Source organism: Ctenocephalides felis, unplaced genomic scaffold, assembly GCF_003426905.1.
Source record: "Ctenocephalides felis isolate EL2017-DRISC unplaced genomic scaffold, ASM342690v1 CF-g0.4_SCAFFOLD_01886, whole genome shotgun sequence".
In the NCBI taxonomy this organism is placed as follows: Eukaryota; Metazoa; Arthropoda; class Insecta; order Siphonaptera; family Pulicidae; genus Ctenocephalides; species Ctenocephalides felis.
Window position 1 is genome coordinate 4205917 of NW_020538040.1, and position 16583 is coordinate 4222499.

Sequence of the window (16583 nt, forward strand, 5' to 3'; positions counted from 1 at the left end):
TTAGGATATTTACAAATATTTGGATCAAAAGCATATGTTTTGATTAAAAATGGAAATATCAAAGGAAAATTTGATTCGAGATCTAAACCTGGAATCTTTGTTGGTTATTCGAATAATGCTAAGGCTTATCGAATATATATACCGGGAAGCAATAAGATAATTGAGAGCAGAGACGTTAGATTCTTGAACTATTCTGGATTTAATAATGAATATAGTGAGATATATAGTGAAAATGGTTATGATGTATATTTAAAATTGGGAAATGTCGAGCAAAATACAAACCATGAAAGACCAGCACAGCAGCAATCAAAACGTGGAAAAGGGCGTCCTAGGATTATTCGGACAGGTCATGCGGGAAGGCCGCGAAAAGAATATCAAATAAATAAAGAGATGATCGAAGATACATTAGAAGAATCCTCTGGAGAAGGGGAGGTTGATGAAGGGATTTCAAACGAAAACAATGTGATTAGTGAAAAATGTGAAATATTTGAAAATGCTTTTAATATATCCAAAATTAATATTACGACTTGGGAACAAGCTAGTCAGCTAGGTGATGCTGACGAATGGAGGAAAGCGTTAGAAGACGAGTACCTTGCGCAAATCAAAAATATGTCATGGGATATAGTTGAGCGACCCACACAAAAGAAAGTTATTGGAAACAGATTTGTTTTTACAACAAAATTAGATGGAGAACCTAATAGAAAAAAGGTGCGGTTAGTTGCAAAAGGATGTTCACAAAAATATGGTGAAGATTTTTGTGAGACATATTCTCCGGTGGCACGATCAACTTCTATTAGACTATTGGCAGCATTATCTGCGGAAATGGGTTTAGAAATTCATCAAATGGATGTCGTAACTGCATATTTAAATGGAGAACTTGAAGAAAAAGTCTACATGAATCTGCCAGAACAATTACATGAAGTATTATATAAAATTGTGAATAAGAAACCATTGGGTACTATTCAAAAACCGGCTACTGAGAAAATTAGAGATACAGCGAAGACCTGGCTGAGAAATATTGAGAAAAACCCAGATCCCGTATGTTTATTGAAGAAAGCACTATATGGATTACGTCAATCAGGTATTCAATGGCACAAAAAATTTGTAACAAGATTGCAGACAATGGGATTCAAAGCAATGTCGCAAGACCCATGTTTGTTTATGTGCAATAAAACAGGAAAACATACATTGATAGTTATTTATGTTGATGATTTATTAATTGCTTCAAATGATAAAGATTGGTTAAATGAAATTAAACTATCTTTATCTGAATGTTTTGAGATGAGAGACTTAGGCAAAGTAGATAGATGTCTTGGAATTGAATTCAAACAGGAAAATGGATTTGTATATTTAAAACAACGTTCTTATGCAGAAAATATACTAAATCGCTTTAATATGGAAAATTGTAAAATAGTATCAACACCATGCGAGGTTAGACTCCAACTGATTAAACCTAAGGAACCCAATGAATACATCATGCAAAAGTATCCTTATCAATCTTTAATAGGGGCATTAATGTATTTGGCAGTAACTACAAGACCAGATATTGCCTATGCAGTAAATTATTTAAGTCAATTTAATACGAATTACGATACAACACATTGGAACGCAGCAAAGAGAGTATTACGGTACCTGAAAGGTACATTGAATTATGGATTGAAATATAAGAAAACAAATCAAAATTTATTTGGAGTTGCAGACGCAGATTGGGGAGGTAACATAGTTGACTATAAATCATATTCGGGATTTTGCTTCATATTTGCAGGTGCGCCTATCAGTTGGGAAGCGCGAAAACAGAAAATAGTAGCTCAATCAACAACGGAAGCTGAATATATAGCTTTGAGTGAGGCAACAAGGGAAGCTATATATTGGAACGAATTATTGAAGACTCTAGATATAGGAAGTGAAACGGTTACAATATATAATGACAGCCAGAGTGCTATACAACTTGTAAAAAACAATAGGTTCCATCCACGAACGAAGCATATCGGATTAAAATATCACAAGGTACGTGATGAATATATTAATAAGAAAATTAATATTCAATTTCTATGCAGCGAACAGATGCCAGCAGATATGCTTACTAAAGGTTTGACTAGAAATAAACACGAAGAGTGTCTGAGGAGAATTGGAATGGATGGACTGCAAATAGTATAATAAATATAATTTTGAGGGGAGGTGTTAGAATACAAAATTATATATATAGAATGCGGACCTGATGAGGATATCTACCTAGGAGTGAAAGAGGGGGTATCTCCGCCATGGTATAAAAGAAACAAGTTTCAACAAAATCATTCTATTTCGACTGCCTGCCCAAAGGAATAATATACCTTGTATTATTGTATAAATAGAATACTGTTATGTAAATATTATCAAAGTAATAAATTTATTTTACCATTAACAATTTTAAAATACTCTTGCATTTATACAGAACTCTTCGGTACAGTTTGTATTTCAAGGAGCTCTTCAGGACGCACTGTTTGCATTACATACTCAGAATTTTAGTACAGTGCACTATAATGTACATACAACGACTACAAATACTAAAATCGATAAGGTTTCTCACAATATTTTGAAATAATTAATATGCATTAAATAAAGTGCATTAAAATACTCTTGCATTTATACAGAACTCTTCGGTACAGTTTGTATTTCAAGGAGCTCTTCAGGATGCAACGTTTGCACTACAAACCTAAAATTACATCACAAAGCTCTTCAAAACTAAATGAACGAAAACTAATAAATAAAACCTCATGTTATTTTAATAAAATCCTAGAAATTTAATGAAAACCGAATTCAAATCAAAATCCTCTTACAAAAACGCTTTTGGATCGAGTGTCGAAAATTCATTAAATTTATTACACGATACGATTTGTTTGTTAAATAATAAAATCTACTCCACTGGTTTTAATTAATGAAATTAATTAAAAAATATTTATTAGGGTTTAGCGAATATTTTAGTTTGGGTAAAAAATGAATAATTTTGCAGTGGATTAACAATTATATGAATTATTAATCAAAGTGTGTTACGCTGTGATTAATAATTCATATAATTGTTAATTAAGTGAATGAAATTGTAAAAGTATTTTTAGAATTTAAAAATATGTTCAAAAAATAATCTAAAATTATTTCTAGTCACTCCAGGTTCAACGTAACCTCAAAAAATCTTCACAAATTTCACATAATCAAATCCAATTTTATTTAAATTCATAAATGTACTATCTGGTTAAAAAATTGAATGACTTCAACATTTTTCAAATTTTTTAACACCTAATATGTTATAAATTTAAAAAAATGTTCAACCTAAATTAATTCCAACTTTATATAATATATTCCCACTTGCTCGTGTCGTAATTTAAAAGTGCAAAATGCTTTTTAAAAACTGCGAAAACTATTTTTTATATGAAATTATGTTCGCGAATAATTCCACCAGATGCTTTTGCTTCGGAAAAACAAAAAGTGACTCGACGAACTTTTTTATAATTGTATTAAAAGTTCAGACTAGAACCGGACGACGTAGGCGACATCTAGCTAGCCAGAGTGAAAATTATTTATGGAAATTTATGGAATAGTTTAATGGAATTTGGCTTGATTGATGTTAGACTAGAATGGGTTGAGAATGGGACGTTGTTTAAAATAGTAATTGTAGGTGCGGTGTTATTAGTTGTAATGATGCGAAATTTTGTGAGGAAACTTATTAAATTTAGTATTTTTGGTCGTAGGTTATATATTGTAGAGCAATATACTCAAATTTTAGGTTTGTAGTACAAACAGTGCGTTCTGAAGAGCTCCTTGAAATACAAACTGTACCGAGTAGTTTTATATAAATGCAAGAGTATTTCAAAGTACTTTATTTGGTGTATAGTGATTATTTCAAAATTTTGCGTGAAAACTTATTGATTTTAGTATTTGCGGACGTAGTATGTACACTGTAGAGTACTATACTCGAATTTTAAGTATGTGGTACAAACGGTGCGTCCTGAAGAGCTCCTTGAATTACAAACTGTACCGGGTAGGTCTGTGATAATGCAAGAGTATTTCAATATACTTTATTTAGTGTATAGTGATTATTCCAAAATTTTGTGAGAATACTAATTGATTTTAGTATTTGTAGTCATAGACTATATACTATAGAATATTGTGTCCAAATTTCATCACTATAGTACAAACGGTGCGTCCACAAGAGCTTTTTAAACTAGACACAATGTTACTAATATTAATTTTACAATAGAGCAGACTGAATAAATATAATACAAAAAACTCTACTGGCGAGCAAATTAACAAGCACTCCAAAATATACAAAAAGGACTTTACTGACGAGCAAATTAAACAGCATCCTAAAATATAAAAAAATACTCCACTGATCCCAGTTAATCGCCAATCAAAATTGTAATTTGATTTGAAATGTAATTACTTTTTTATTTTCAATTAGTATTTTAAAGTATACCAAGTTGCTGTAGGGTTGTTAATGTAAAAAATATTATTCAGTATTTAATTCTATAAAAATTCGCCGAATATTTTATTCAATTCGGACAAACCGTTTAGAAGTTACATGAGATTTAATAAATAAATGCACAAATCATTTGCTAGTTTGTTCTAGTCAAGTTTCTTGTACTGTAAATAGTACAGTGGGTCAAATCGGGCCCAAAATGTTTACGTATGGTGAAAAATCATGTGGGGTATCAAATGAAAGGCATCGATGAGTACTTTTGGAATATCATAGACAAAACTTTTACAAAGCAACAGGGTTCCGTACAACACATACTTGAGTATAAAAGATTATATTTAGTTTTCAATTACAATTTTAAAGTATACAATTTTGCAATAAGGTTGTTAATGTAAAAAATCTTATTTAGAATTTAATTCTGTACTAATTTGTCGAATATTTTATCTACCTGGGACGAACCGTTTGGAAGTTACAAGAGATTTAATAAATAAAAGCATAAATCTCGTCAAGTTTGTACTGTAAATAGTACAGTGGGCCGAATTAGGGCCAAGATGTTGAAGTATGGTAAAAAATGATGTGGGATATCAAATGAAAGGTCTCGATGAGCACTATCTAAATATCATACTAGAAATTTTAACAAAAAGTTTATTTGATGATAGCTTATTTCAACTTTGTTTTTACAAAGTTTTGAACAAAAACATATTAGTTTTAGTATTTATTTTAGTATATATATATATATATATATATATATATATATATATATATCATCTCTCGGTCGTCCTTTTCTCTCTCTCTAGATATACTTAATGATCTCTCAATCGAGAGAAGAACTTCCACGTCGGCGAAATGAACTATAGTTCTTATAGTTCCCTTATAGCTACTCGATGCAGACAGCTGCTATTATGTCAGACAGGGGTTGCAAACATTTAAAATTTTAACATAAAATATTCTACTAAATTTTATAATGTAAGATTTATATTTAGATATTTTTTGCTATTCGTATTTTTGTAAGATTTGTCGTTTTCAAAAACAAATTGCTGTAGATATTAATGAGTGTCTATGATTCCTTTTTTGTTTTAATTGCCATTTTAAAGTATACCAAGTTAATGTAGGGGTATTGTTGCCGAAAATATTATTTAGAATTTAATTCTGTACAAATTTGTCGAATATTTCATCTACCTGGGACAAACCGTTTAGAAGTTACAAGAGATTTAATAAATAAATGCATACTTAATTTGCTTGCATATTCTAGTCAAGTTGTTTATACTGTAAATAGTACAGTGGGCCAAATTAAATCCAATAATTTCTATATGGTAAAAAATGATGTGGGGTATCAAATGAAAGGTCTCAACGAGCACTTTCTAGATATCATACTCAAAACATTTAGCAAGTCCTAGGGTTCCGTACAATAAAAACTTTGTGCATAACAGATTATAATGTGGTTTCAACAGCGATTTTAAATTATACTAATATGCAATAGGGTTGTTGATGTACAAAATAAAATTTAGAATTAAATTCTGTACAAATTTGTGGAATATTTCACTCACCTCAGACCAACTGTTTAAAAGTTACAAGAGTTTTAATAAATAATTGTATTTATTCAACTTGTTTGTACTGTAAATAGTACAGTGGGCCGAATTGGTCCCAAAATATTTCCATATGGTAAAAATCGATGCGGGGTATCAAATGAAAGGTCTCGACTAGCACTTTTAGAATATCATAGTCAAAATGCCAATTTACAATGCCATAAGGCTGTGTACAATATAGGTTATGAATAACTGTGATTATTTTTTTAATTTTTGTAGTTTGCAAAGTCCCTTTTCTAATAATCCTATGTTAAGTTTGATTTGATTGTCAGTAGAGCACCTTATTTAATATCTCTTTGAATTCTAAATTCATTTGGACTCATTTTTTTCATTATGTTCATTAAATTTGATTTGTTTGTCAGTAGAGTCCATTTTTTTTCTAAAAAAACATGTTCTGATTCGCTCGTCAGTTCACTTTCTTCTAATATTTCTTATCTGATTATTTTAATATTTTTTTTATTACTCTATTTTAATATTTATCGTCTAATTTTTACTCGTCAGTAGAGTCCCTTTCTTATAATATTAATCGTCAAGTTTTAATATTTATCGTCTAATATTTACTCGTCAGTAGAGTTTCTTTTTTATATTTCTCATCGAATTTTTGCTCGTCAGTAGAGTCCCTTTTTTAATATTTCTTATTTAATTTTTGCTCGTCAGTAGAGTCCTTTTTTCTAATATTAATCTTAAATTTAATTTTCTTGTCAGTAGAGTCCTTTTTTCTAAAATTGTTCTTAAATTCGATTTGCTTGTCAGCAGAATCCTTAATTTCTAATATTATTCTCAAAATTGATTTGCTTGTCAGTAGAGTCCATTTTTTATTACGTTTCTTGTATTTGATTTGCTTGTAAGTGAAGACCTTTTTTTCTAATATTTTTCTGAAATTTGTTTCGCTCGTCAGTTTTATTACTCATCTAATTTGTAATATTACATCTAATTTTTGCCCGTCAGTAGAGTCCTTTTTTTAAATATTTCTCATATAATTTTTGCTCATCAGTAGAGTTTTTTTTTCTAATATTTTTATCTAATTTTTACTCGTGGGTAGAGTTCTTTTCACTAATATTTTTCATCTAATTTTTCCTCGTCAGTAGAGTTCTTTTTTTCTAATATTTCTCGTCTAACTTTCGCTCGTATGAAGAGTCTTTTTTTCTAATATTCCTTCTTTAATTTTTGTTTGTCAGTAGAGTTCCTTTTTTTAATATGTCTCATCTAATTTTTGCTTGTCAGTAAAGTTCATTTTTTCTAATATTTATCGTCTAATTTTTGTTCGTCAGTAGAGTCCCTTTTTCTAATATTTCTCGTCCAATTTTTTGCTCGTCAGTAGAGTCCCTTTTTTTCAATATTTCAGCTTTAATTATTTCCTGTCAGTAGGGTCCCTTTTCTTCAATATTTCTTATCTAGTTTTTGCTTGTCTGTAAAGTCCCTTTTTTCTAATATTTCTTATTTAATTTTTGCTCGTCAGTAGAGTCCCGGAATTAGGTCCAAAATGTTTTTATATAATAAAAAATGGTGTGGGGTATCAAATGAAAGGTCTCGACGAGCACTTTTGCAATATCATGGTCAAAACTTTCACAAAGCAACAGAGTTCCGTACAATACAGATTTTAAATAGTAAAAAATAATATTTTTGTTTTGAACAACGATTATAAAGTATACCGTCTTGCAATGAGGTTGTTAATGCACAAAATATAATTCAGAATTTAATTCTGTACAAATTTGTCGAATATTTCATCTACCTAGAACAAACCGTTTAGAAGTTACAAGAGATTTAATAAATAATGCATGAATCACATTCTCGTCAAGTCTGTACTGTAAATAGTACAGTGGGCCGAATTGGGGCCAAAAATATTTCTATGCAGTAAAAAACGATGTGGGGTATCAAATGAAAGGTCTCAACGAGCACTTTTGGAATATCATAACCAAAATATTTAGCAAGCCCTAGGGTTCCGTACAATACAGACTTTTAGCAGTTTTTAGCTTAGTATATAAGATCGTTTTAACTTTAGTTTTAGTTGAGTATATAAGATTGTTTTAAGTTTTCTTTGAAAGTTTCAAAGCTTTTTTTCCCGAAGGTTTTCAACCCCTGTCCGACACAGATTTTAATTTCAGATCGAAACGTCGGACAGCTTTTGTGTCTGGTGTCAAAATCGGAATTGTACGTCTATTATAAAAGTTTAAATTGGTTGTTCAAGTAATGATTGATGTAGTGGCAACTATGTCCGTCACAAACCGGACTTTTGTTAGAATATAAAAATAAAATAATATTTTAATTAAATTTCTCATAGATGAAGTTAAATTGAAAACAAATCATATGTGTACTCTTTAACAACAATAAATAGTAGAGACATCTAGTAACGATTACAGCAACTATATAATTGTTATAGAAGAAGATGCATATATATTTTGTCCTCTTTATTTATTGTTAATTTTTTTTAGTTTCTCAAAAACTTCTGAACCGATTTGGATGATTCCATAAGATTTATATTATACTATGTGCAGAAATCTGCAATTGTTTAAATAACCAGTTTTTTTAATCTTTACGCATTTTTTAAATTTTTTATTCTAATTTCAGTTATTTTTAATTTTTATATTTTATCTTTATTTTAATTTTGCAAATTTTGTACTTTTTGGATTTTTTATCATGATTCTATTTTGAAAAAATTAAAAATTTAATACATTTTCAAGTATTTTTAACTTCCCGTAAGGTAAGTTATTGTAATGGGCCGAAAATCGGAATTGAAAATTTTTGCATTTCTCGACGCTTTGAAGGTTTCTGAACATTTTGGCATACCTCAGAAAAAATGGATGTGTGTGTGTGTGTGTGTGAGTGTGTGTATGTATGTATGGATACAAATTTCAAGACACGTTTTCGGGCGCACAGATCAACCGATTTCAATGGTTCAAAAAACATTCGATTTCTATTGATAGGGAGAAAAGCTGATTAGTTTTTGTCAAAGGCAGGTCTAGCCGTTACGAAGATATGGAGCAAAGATTGCAAAAAATACAAATCGAGTTTTTGAGAGAACGGAGCATCCGATTTGAATGATCTAAGAAACATTCAATTAGTAATGATTGGGAGAAGTGTTTATCAGTTTTTGGCAAAGGCAGGCCCAGCCATTTCGCAGATACGGAGCTAAATATGTAAAAAATGGCAGGTTTTGAGAGAACTAAGCGTCCGATTTTAATGATTCAAAAAACTTTCTGCTTGTCTTAATAAAATAATTGATTTTAGAAAAAAAATGTATCATTTTTTTTTTTTTTAGTTTTTAGTTTTTTTTGTATATCGAAAATAATTCAGATTTAATTGTAATTCTTTATAGTTCTAATATACTTTAAAGAAATAATTTTAACATTGCAATTCAGTTTATACAATTTTTATAAATATTAGACAATGTTATAATATTTATAATAATCTATTTGAAAACATTCAGTATTCCTCGAACATTTCGTTACGGTACGGCAAGTTCCAGCAATTTACCTTAAGGCACGATGCCACCCACCCCATTAGTTATATTTTTTTTACTAATTTTAGTTATTTTGAATTCTTCTTTATTTTGTCTCTATTTTGATTTTGCTAATTTTGTATTTTTTGGATTTTTTATCATAATTCTATTTTGAAAAATTTAAAAATTTTATACATTTTTCAAGTATTTTTAATTTTGTTTTTAGTACGCATTTTTTAATTTTTTTTATAATTTTTGACTAGTTAAATTACCCTCTATCTATTTTTTCTCTGTAGTTTAAAATGCAGTTAATTAGCATATAGATGAGACAGGGGCGTGCGGTCGATTCCGGAATTCCGGAGAAATAAGAGTAGTTTGCCCAGTTTAATTGTCTTAGTTGACTCCGGGGCTAATTGCATCTGCATTTGCATTTTTTTCCTGCACTAATAGGATTTCGCAAATAAAATTGGACAGGGCAGAGGCGGAGTAAAAGATAAATTATATATATATATATATATATATATATATATTCGTATATATATTTATATAAATATTTGTCGCTCATAGAAGCGCGCAAATTTTAGCAGTGATTGACACCTCTAGATATAATTTATAAATGCGTGTTTTTTTATTTCAATTGCTTTTTAAGGTATACCGGGTAGTTGTAAGTGTTTATGATGTTAGGCAATATTGTAGATTATTTAATTTTGTACAAATTTGCTGAATATTTGATTTAAATCGGACGAACGGTTCAAAAGTTAAAAGACATAATATAGATAAATGCATACGCAAGAGACAATTGCGCCGGTTTATGTAGTATAAATACTTGTATTCTTTTTGTTGATTTCAATTGACATTTTTAGGTATACCGAGTTATTTTAGATGTTTATAATGTTCGGCAATATTGTAGATTTTTTAATTCATCAGTTTTATCAGTGTTTTCTACCTCTCTAGATAAAAGTTATAAATACCTGTATAATTTTTATGGATTTCGATTGATATTTTTAGGTATACCGAGTTACTGTAGGTGTTTATAATGTTAGACAATATTTTAAACTGTTTAATTCTGTACAAATTTGTCGAATATTTCATTCAAATCAGACGAACGGTTCAAAAGGTTACAAAGCATACTATAGATAAATGCACACGCAAGTGACAATTGCGTGTACTGTAAATAGTACAGTGGGCCGATTTGGGCCAAATATTTTTTTGTATGATAGTAATCGATGTGGGGTATCAAATAAAAGGTCTCAACGAGCACTTTAATGAAATTATTGTCAAAGACTCAAAAAAGCAATAGGGTTGAGGCCAATTTTTTTCTGAATTTTAAAAGCATTTTGAGGTATACTAAATTGCAACTACTGACGTCGGATCTAAATGTCAGGGTCAGAAATATAATAAATTTATATCAATGACGACTGCAATGCCAAAAAAGTAGAAGGGACTCTACTGACGAGCAAACTAAAAGGAGGAAAATAGTTAATTAAAAATTGTTTCTACTGATGAGCAAATTTAAGATTAACTTGAATAGATAAAAAGAAGACTCTACTGACGAGCAAAATTAATATGAAATTGGATAAGAAGAGGACTCTACTGACAAACAAACTAAATTTTGACATAAGAAGACATCAACAATGAGAAAACCTGAAAAATATAGAGAATTCTACCGACAACCAAATTAAATAGCAATATATTGGAAACAAAGAACTCTACCGAGGAGAAAACTAAATAACAACGTAGAAAATACTGTAGAAAAAGAACTCTACTGACAATCAAAGACTGAACAGTAAACTTCCGTGAAAAAATAACAAAGAGGAGTCTACTAACAGGCAACCTAAATGTTTTACAAACCAGTAAAATAAATCTAGGTGACAAAAATAAAAACTCTGCTAACGAGCAAATTTAATAGTACTCAGGAAGATTTGAAAAATACTTTACTGACGAGCAATTTAAATATTCGCCAAAAATATAAAAAAATACTTTACTGACGCAATTTAATAACAATTCTAAAAAAAAATGCGTTTCTCTAAAGTACTATGGATTATATTTGACTATTTTTTTGTTTTAATGTTGCGATTTAAAATATGCCGAGTGGCTATAGGGTATACAGAAAAATTATTTAGTATTCATTCTGTTTTCGAATATTTCATCTATTTAGGACAAACCGTTCAAAAGTTACAAGAGTTTTATTAAATAAATGCATTAATTCAAGTTGTTTGTACTATAAATAGTACAGTGGGCCGAATAGGGCCAAAAATACTGTCATATGGTAAAAATCGATGTGGGGTATCAAATGAAAAGTCTCGACGAGCACTTTATAAAAATCATAATAAAAACAACAACAAAGCAACAGGGTTCCGTACAAGATATTTATTTATATCAATTATTATTTTTAGCAAATTAAAAGTATAGCTAGTATATATTTAAAGTTTCTACATCTGACAGAATTACATAGAGTTGAATGTAGCACAATTTTGCCGGATACTGCACTCGTTTTGAACAAACGGTTTAAGAATTACAAGAGATATAAAAGGAAGTACATCAATGGGTTGCTTAGGTATAATGGTAATATCTAGTCAAAACTTTTATATATGAATCGGCTTTCATACATTTGTATTTTTAAAATTTAAAACCATTTTAAAGAACACATAGTTGCTCTAGGGCTTTATACTGAAATACAATATCATAAACTGTTTAATTTATACAAATTTGCTAAATATACTATATACATTGAACAAACCGTTTTAAAGATACAAATGATTTCATATTTAAATGCATTCAAAATACTCTCCACAAGTTAAACCCAATTTTAAGGTACACCGAGTTGATGTAGGGTCATATAATGTAACAAATTGTCTAGATTATTTAATTTTGAATAATACTTGTTAGGGTTGTGTGTTAGTATCAGATAAATAGATCAAAAGTTACAAGGGATAATACAAACATATGCACTTTACGTTATTCTATGAGTAGTACAGTGGGCCGAATAGGACCAAAAATATTTCCATATGGTAAAAAATAATGTGGGGTATCCAATGAAAGGTCTCGACGAGCACTTCTAGAATATTAAAGTTAAAATTTCAGTAAACCCACAGGGTTCCGTACAATATAGTTTTTGAGTATTAAACATTATTTATTATTATTAAACATTATTTTATTATTTTCAACAACGATCTTAAAGCATACCAAGTTGTTTTAAGAGTAAATACTGTATAAAATTTTTTTAGTTGTCAATGCTGTACAAATTTGTCGAATATTTCATTCACCTAGAACAAATCGTTTAAGAGTTACATTAAATTCAATAAAAATACACAAAGCATTTAATAGTACTACAGATAGTACAGTAGGCCGAATAAAAATCATAATGAAAACTTCAACAAAGTAACAGGGTTCCGTACAAGGTATTTATTCAATATCAATTATTATTTTTAGCAAATTAAAAGTATAGCAACATCTGACAGATTACATAGAGTTGAATTTTATTAACATATGAGAGGAAGCAGACCAATGGGTTGCTTAAGTATAATGGTCAATATGTTGTCATGTGAAGTATGGCATGTGGGGTATCAAATGAAAGATCTCGACGAGCACTTTTTAGAATATCATAGTCAAAAACTTAGTAAACCCTCAGGGTTCCGTACGATATAGTTTTTGAATATTAAACATAATTTTATTGTTTTCAACAATGATTTTAAAGCATACTGAGTTGCTTTGAGAGTATATACTGTATAAAATATTATTTAGTGTTTAATTTTGTACAATTTTGTCAAATATTTTATTCACCTAGGACAAACCGTTTAAAAGTTACAAGAGATTTAGTGAATAAATGCATACTTGACTTGCTAGCAAAGTTTTTCGTATTGTAAATAGTACAGTGGGCCGAGTTAGGGCCAAGAATATTTCCATATGATAAAAATCGATGTAGGGTATCAAATGAAAGGTCTCGACGAGCACTTTCAGAATATCATAGTCAAAACCCCAACAAATTAGCTATTATGAAGTTTGTCCTTTACCCTGTCCATCACTGTTATCTAACGATCGTATCCCATTAGTGTGACACTGAATTCGTCGCAAATCTCGTCAGTAGACTGATCGAGATCAATGGATTTGGATTTAATTGTTAATCTATCAATTACGATTCCGCCTGATCTGGTTGTTGTCATCGACAGGCAAGATGAAAGGCGGCTACAAATTAGCTATAATATCAGCTGTGCAAAGGAAATGGAACACGACGACTAGGTAACTAGAACAGTCTAGTTGTGCATGGCCTAATTGGTTTGAATTAGGGTGATTTCATAATAGATTTTGTGAATGAAGATTTGGACATAATAGGAGACCATCGATGGTTTATAATTTTTTATTTTTTATTTTTAGATTTACTAAAACGACTGCATTTTGGAGAAAATTGGAATTTGTTTTTCAATATTTTATGAATTTTAAAATTTCCGATAGATATCTCTGTTTTAAAATTGAATTCCAAAAGTTGTTTTAAATTACTAAAATTGCTTTATAAAAAATACTGAATATTTCGTGCTGTTTTTTTACAAATTTCAGTTATTTTAATTTTTTTTTAAATAAATAAATAACTATTTTTAGTTTGTTTCTAATTTGATTTCGCAATTTCTGGATATTTTGAATTTTTCTATTATGTCTCTATTTTTGCAAAATTTTGATATTCTGGACATTTTTCAATTCACATTTACAATTTGATTCGATTTTGATGAAAAAAAATTATTTCGATTTTTATCATATATGGAAATATTTTGGGCTCAATTCGGCCCTCTGTACTATTTACAGTAGAAATTTGATTTGAATATACTAGCAAATTATTCATGCATTTGTTCATTAAACCTGCTGTAACTTTTAAACGGTTTGTCCTAGATAGATGAAATATTCGACAAATTTGTACTAAATTAAATACTTATTAAGTTATAAAAGTTATATTAAATACTGAATAATATTGATAACAACCCTATATCAACTCTGTATACCTTAAAATCGTAATTGAAAACGAGAAAACATAATGTTATATAATCAAATGCTGCATTTTATAGAACGCTATTAATTTGTCCAAGTTTTGGCCAAGGTATTCTAAAAGTGCTCATTAGGACCTTTCATTTGATACCCCACATCAAATTTTGTCATATGAAAATATTTTTAATACAACTCGGCCCACTGTACTATTAACAGTATAACAAATCATTTGTGCATTTATTTATGAAATCCCTTGTAACTTCTGAACGGTTTGTCCGAATTGCATAAAATATTCGACAAATTTGTACAAAATTGAATGCTAAATAATATTTTTACAGTAACAACCCTATAGCAACACGGTATACTTCAAAATCCTTTTTTTTGCATAGTTTTATTGTCAATCAAAATGAAATACATTAAAATCCTAATTGAACACAAAAAACATAATGTTATATAATCAAATACTGCATTCTATAGAACGCTATTAATTTGTTCAAGACTTTGGTAAGATATTTTAAAAGTACTCATTGAGACCTTTCATTTGATATACCATATCGCTTTTTACCATATGACACAATTTGGCCCACTGTACTATTTACAGTATAAACTTTACTAGAATATACAAGCAAAATGAGTATGCATTTATTTATTAAATTTCTTGTAACTTCTAAACGGTTTGTTCTAGGTAGGTTAAATATTCGAGAAATTTGTACAGAATAAAGTTGTAAATAATAATTTTTACATAAGCAACCCTATTGATAGACGGTATACTTCAAAATCATTGTTGAAAACAAAATTGTAATTTTTCACTTCCCAAAATCTTTATTATACGGAACCTAATTGCTTTTATAAATTTTTGGGTATGATATTCTAAATGTGCTTTTCGAGACTTTTCATTTGATACCCCACATCGTTTTTTACCATATGACAAAATTGGGTCCACTGTACTATTTACAGTACAAACTTGACTATAATCTATACTATAGCAAAAATTGATGGTTTCTTTTATTAAATCTGCTGTAACTTTTGAACGGTTTGTTCGAATTGAATAAAATATTCGACAAATTTGTACAGAATTAAATGCTGAATAATATTTTTTATATCACCTTATAGCAACTCGTTATACTTTAAAATAGTAATTGAAAACAGAAAAATAGTCAAAGATACTCATTAGTGCTCTAGAAAAACTCGTTATACTTTGCAATAGCAATTAAATTGGATAAGCATAGTTTTTTTTAAAAATTATAAGATATTTTTTAATTTGCTCATCAGTAGAGTCCTCATTGGACATATGCACACTAAATTTTCAGATGTTTTCTAGAGATTTTCATAATAAATATAAATTACGTTTGTTTACGTTTTTATGAGTTTCACAAATTTTTTGTGTTGAACTTCGACGCGGCACCTTAAAGCACGATACCATACACCACTAGTTCCTTCAAATTTACAATCAGAAACCTTACTAATACACCATCACTTACCGATTCCAAAACCAAAACCAATAACCAACCCCTACTCGGTTTTCCATCCCACTTCTGCCGATTATTTCCGATTATGCAAATTTCCTCCCGGACTAAAGTTCCGTACCCCGAATATAATATGATAATGCATATTTGTCATATTAATACTACCCCTGCACAGACAGAGATAAGCCTGATTTAGCCTGATTTGCCTGAATTTGCCTGAATCTCTCTCTAGCCCGAAGGAAGAGTGTCGAGTCGAGTAAACATTGGCGTCCTCTAATTAAAATTTACTCGGCGAAATTGGGGCATTAGTATAGTTGGGGGGTGAAAGAGGAAAAGATAGGAGTTGGGGAATGAATAAAAAGTTTTGCATAAATTTAATTTAAAAATATTTTTTTTAATTCGCATAATACTGACATTTTGATTTTTGTTCATGTATATTGTTTTTTTTGTCTTGATATTTAGTGTGTTCTATTTTATTTCTAAAGTATTATACTTTTATGAAAAATATAAAGTAGCGGGTTTTCAGTTTGTTTACAATATGATAAACGCAGGAATGAAGGAAAGGGGTTTTGTTGTATATCGAAGAAGAAGATGATCATCCTTTGGATTTTCAAGAAGATGAATTCTTATTGGAAATTCCTTGAATTTCTACGAAGTCGAGACGACGACGA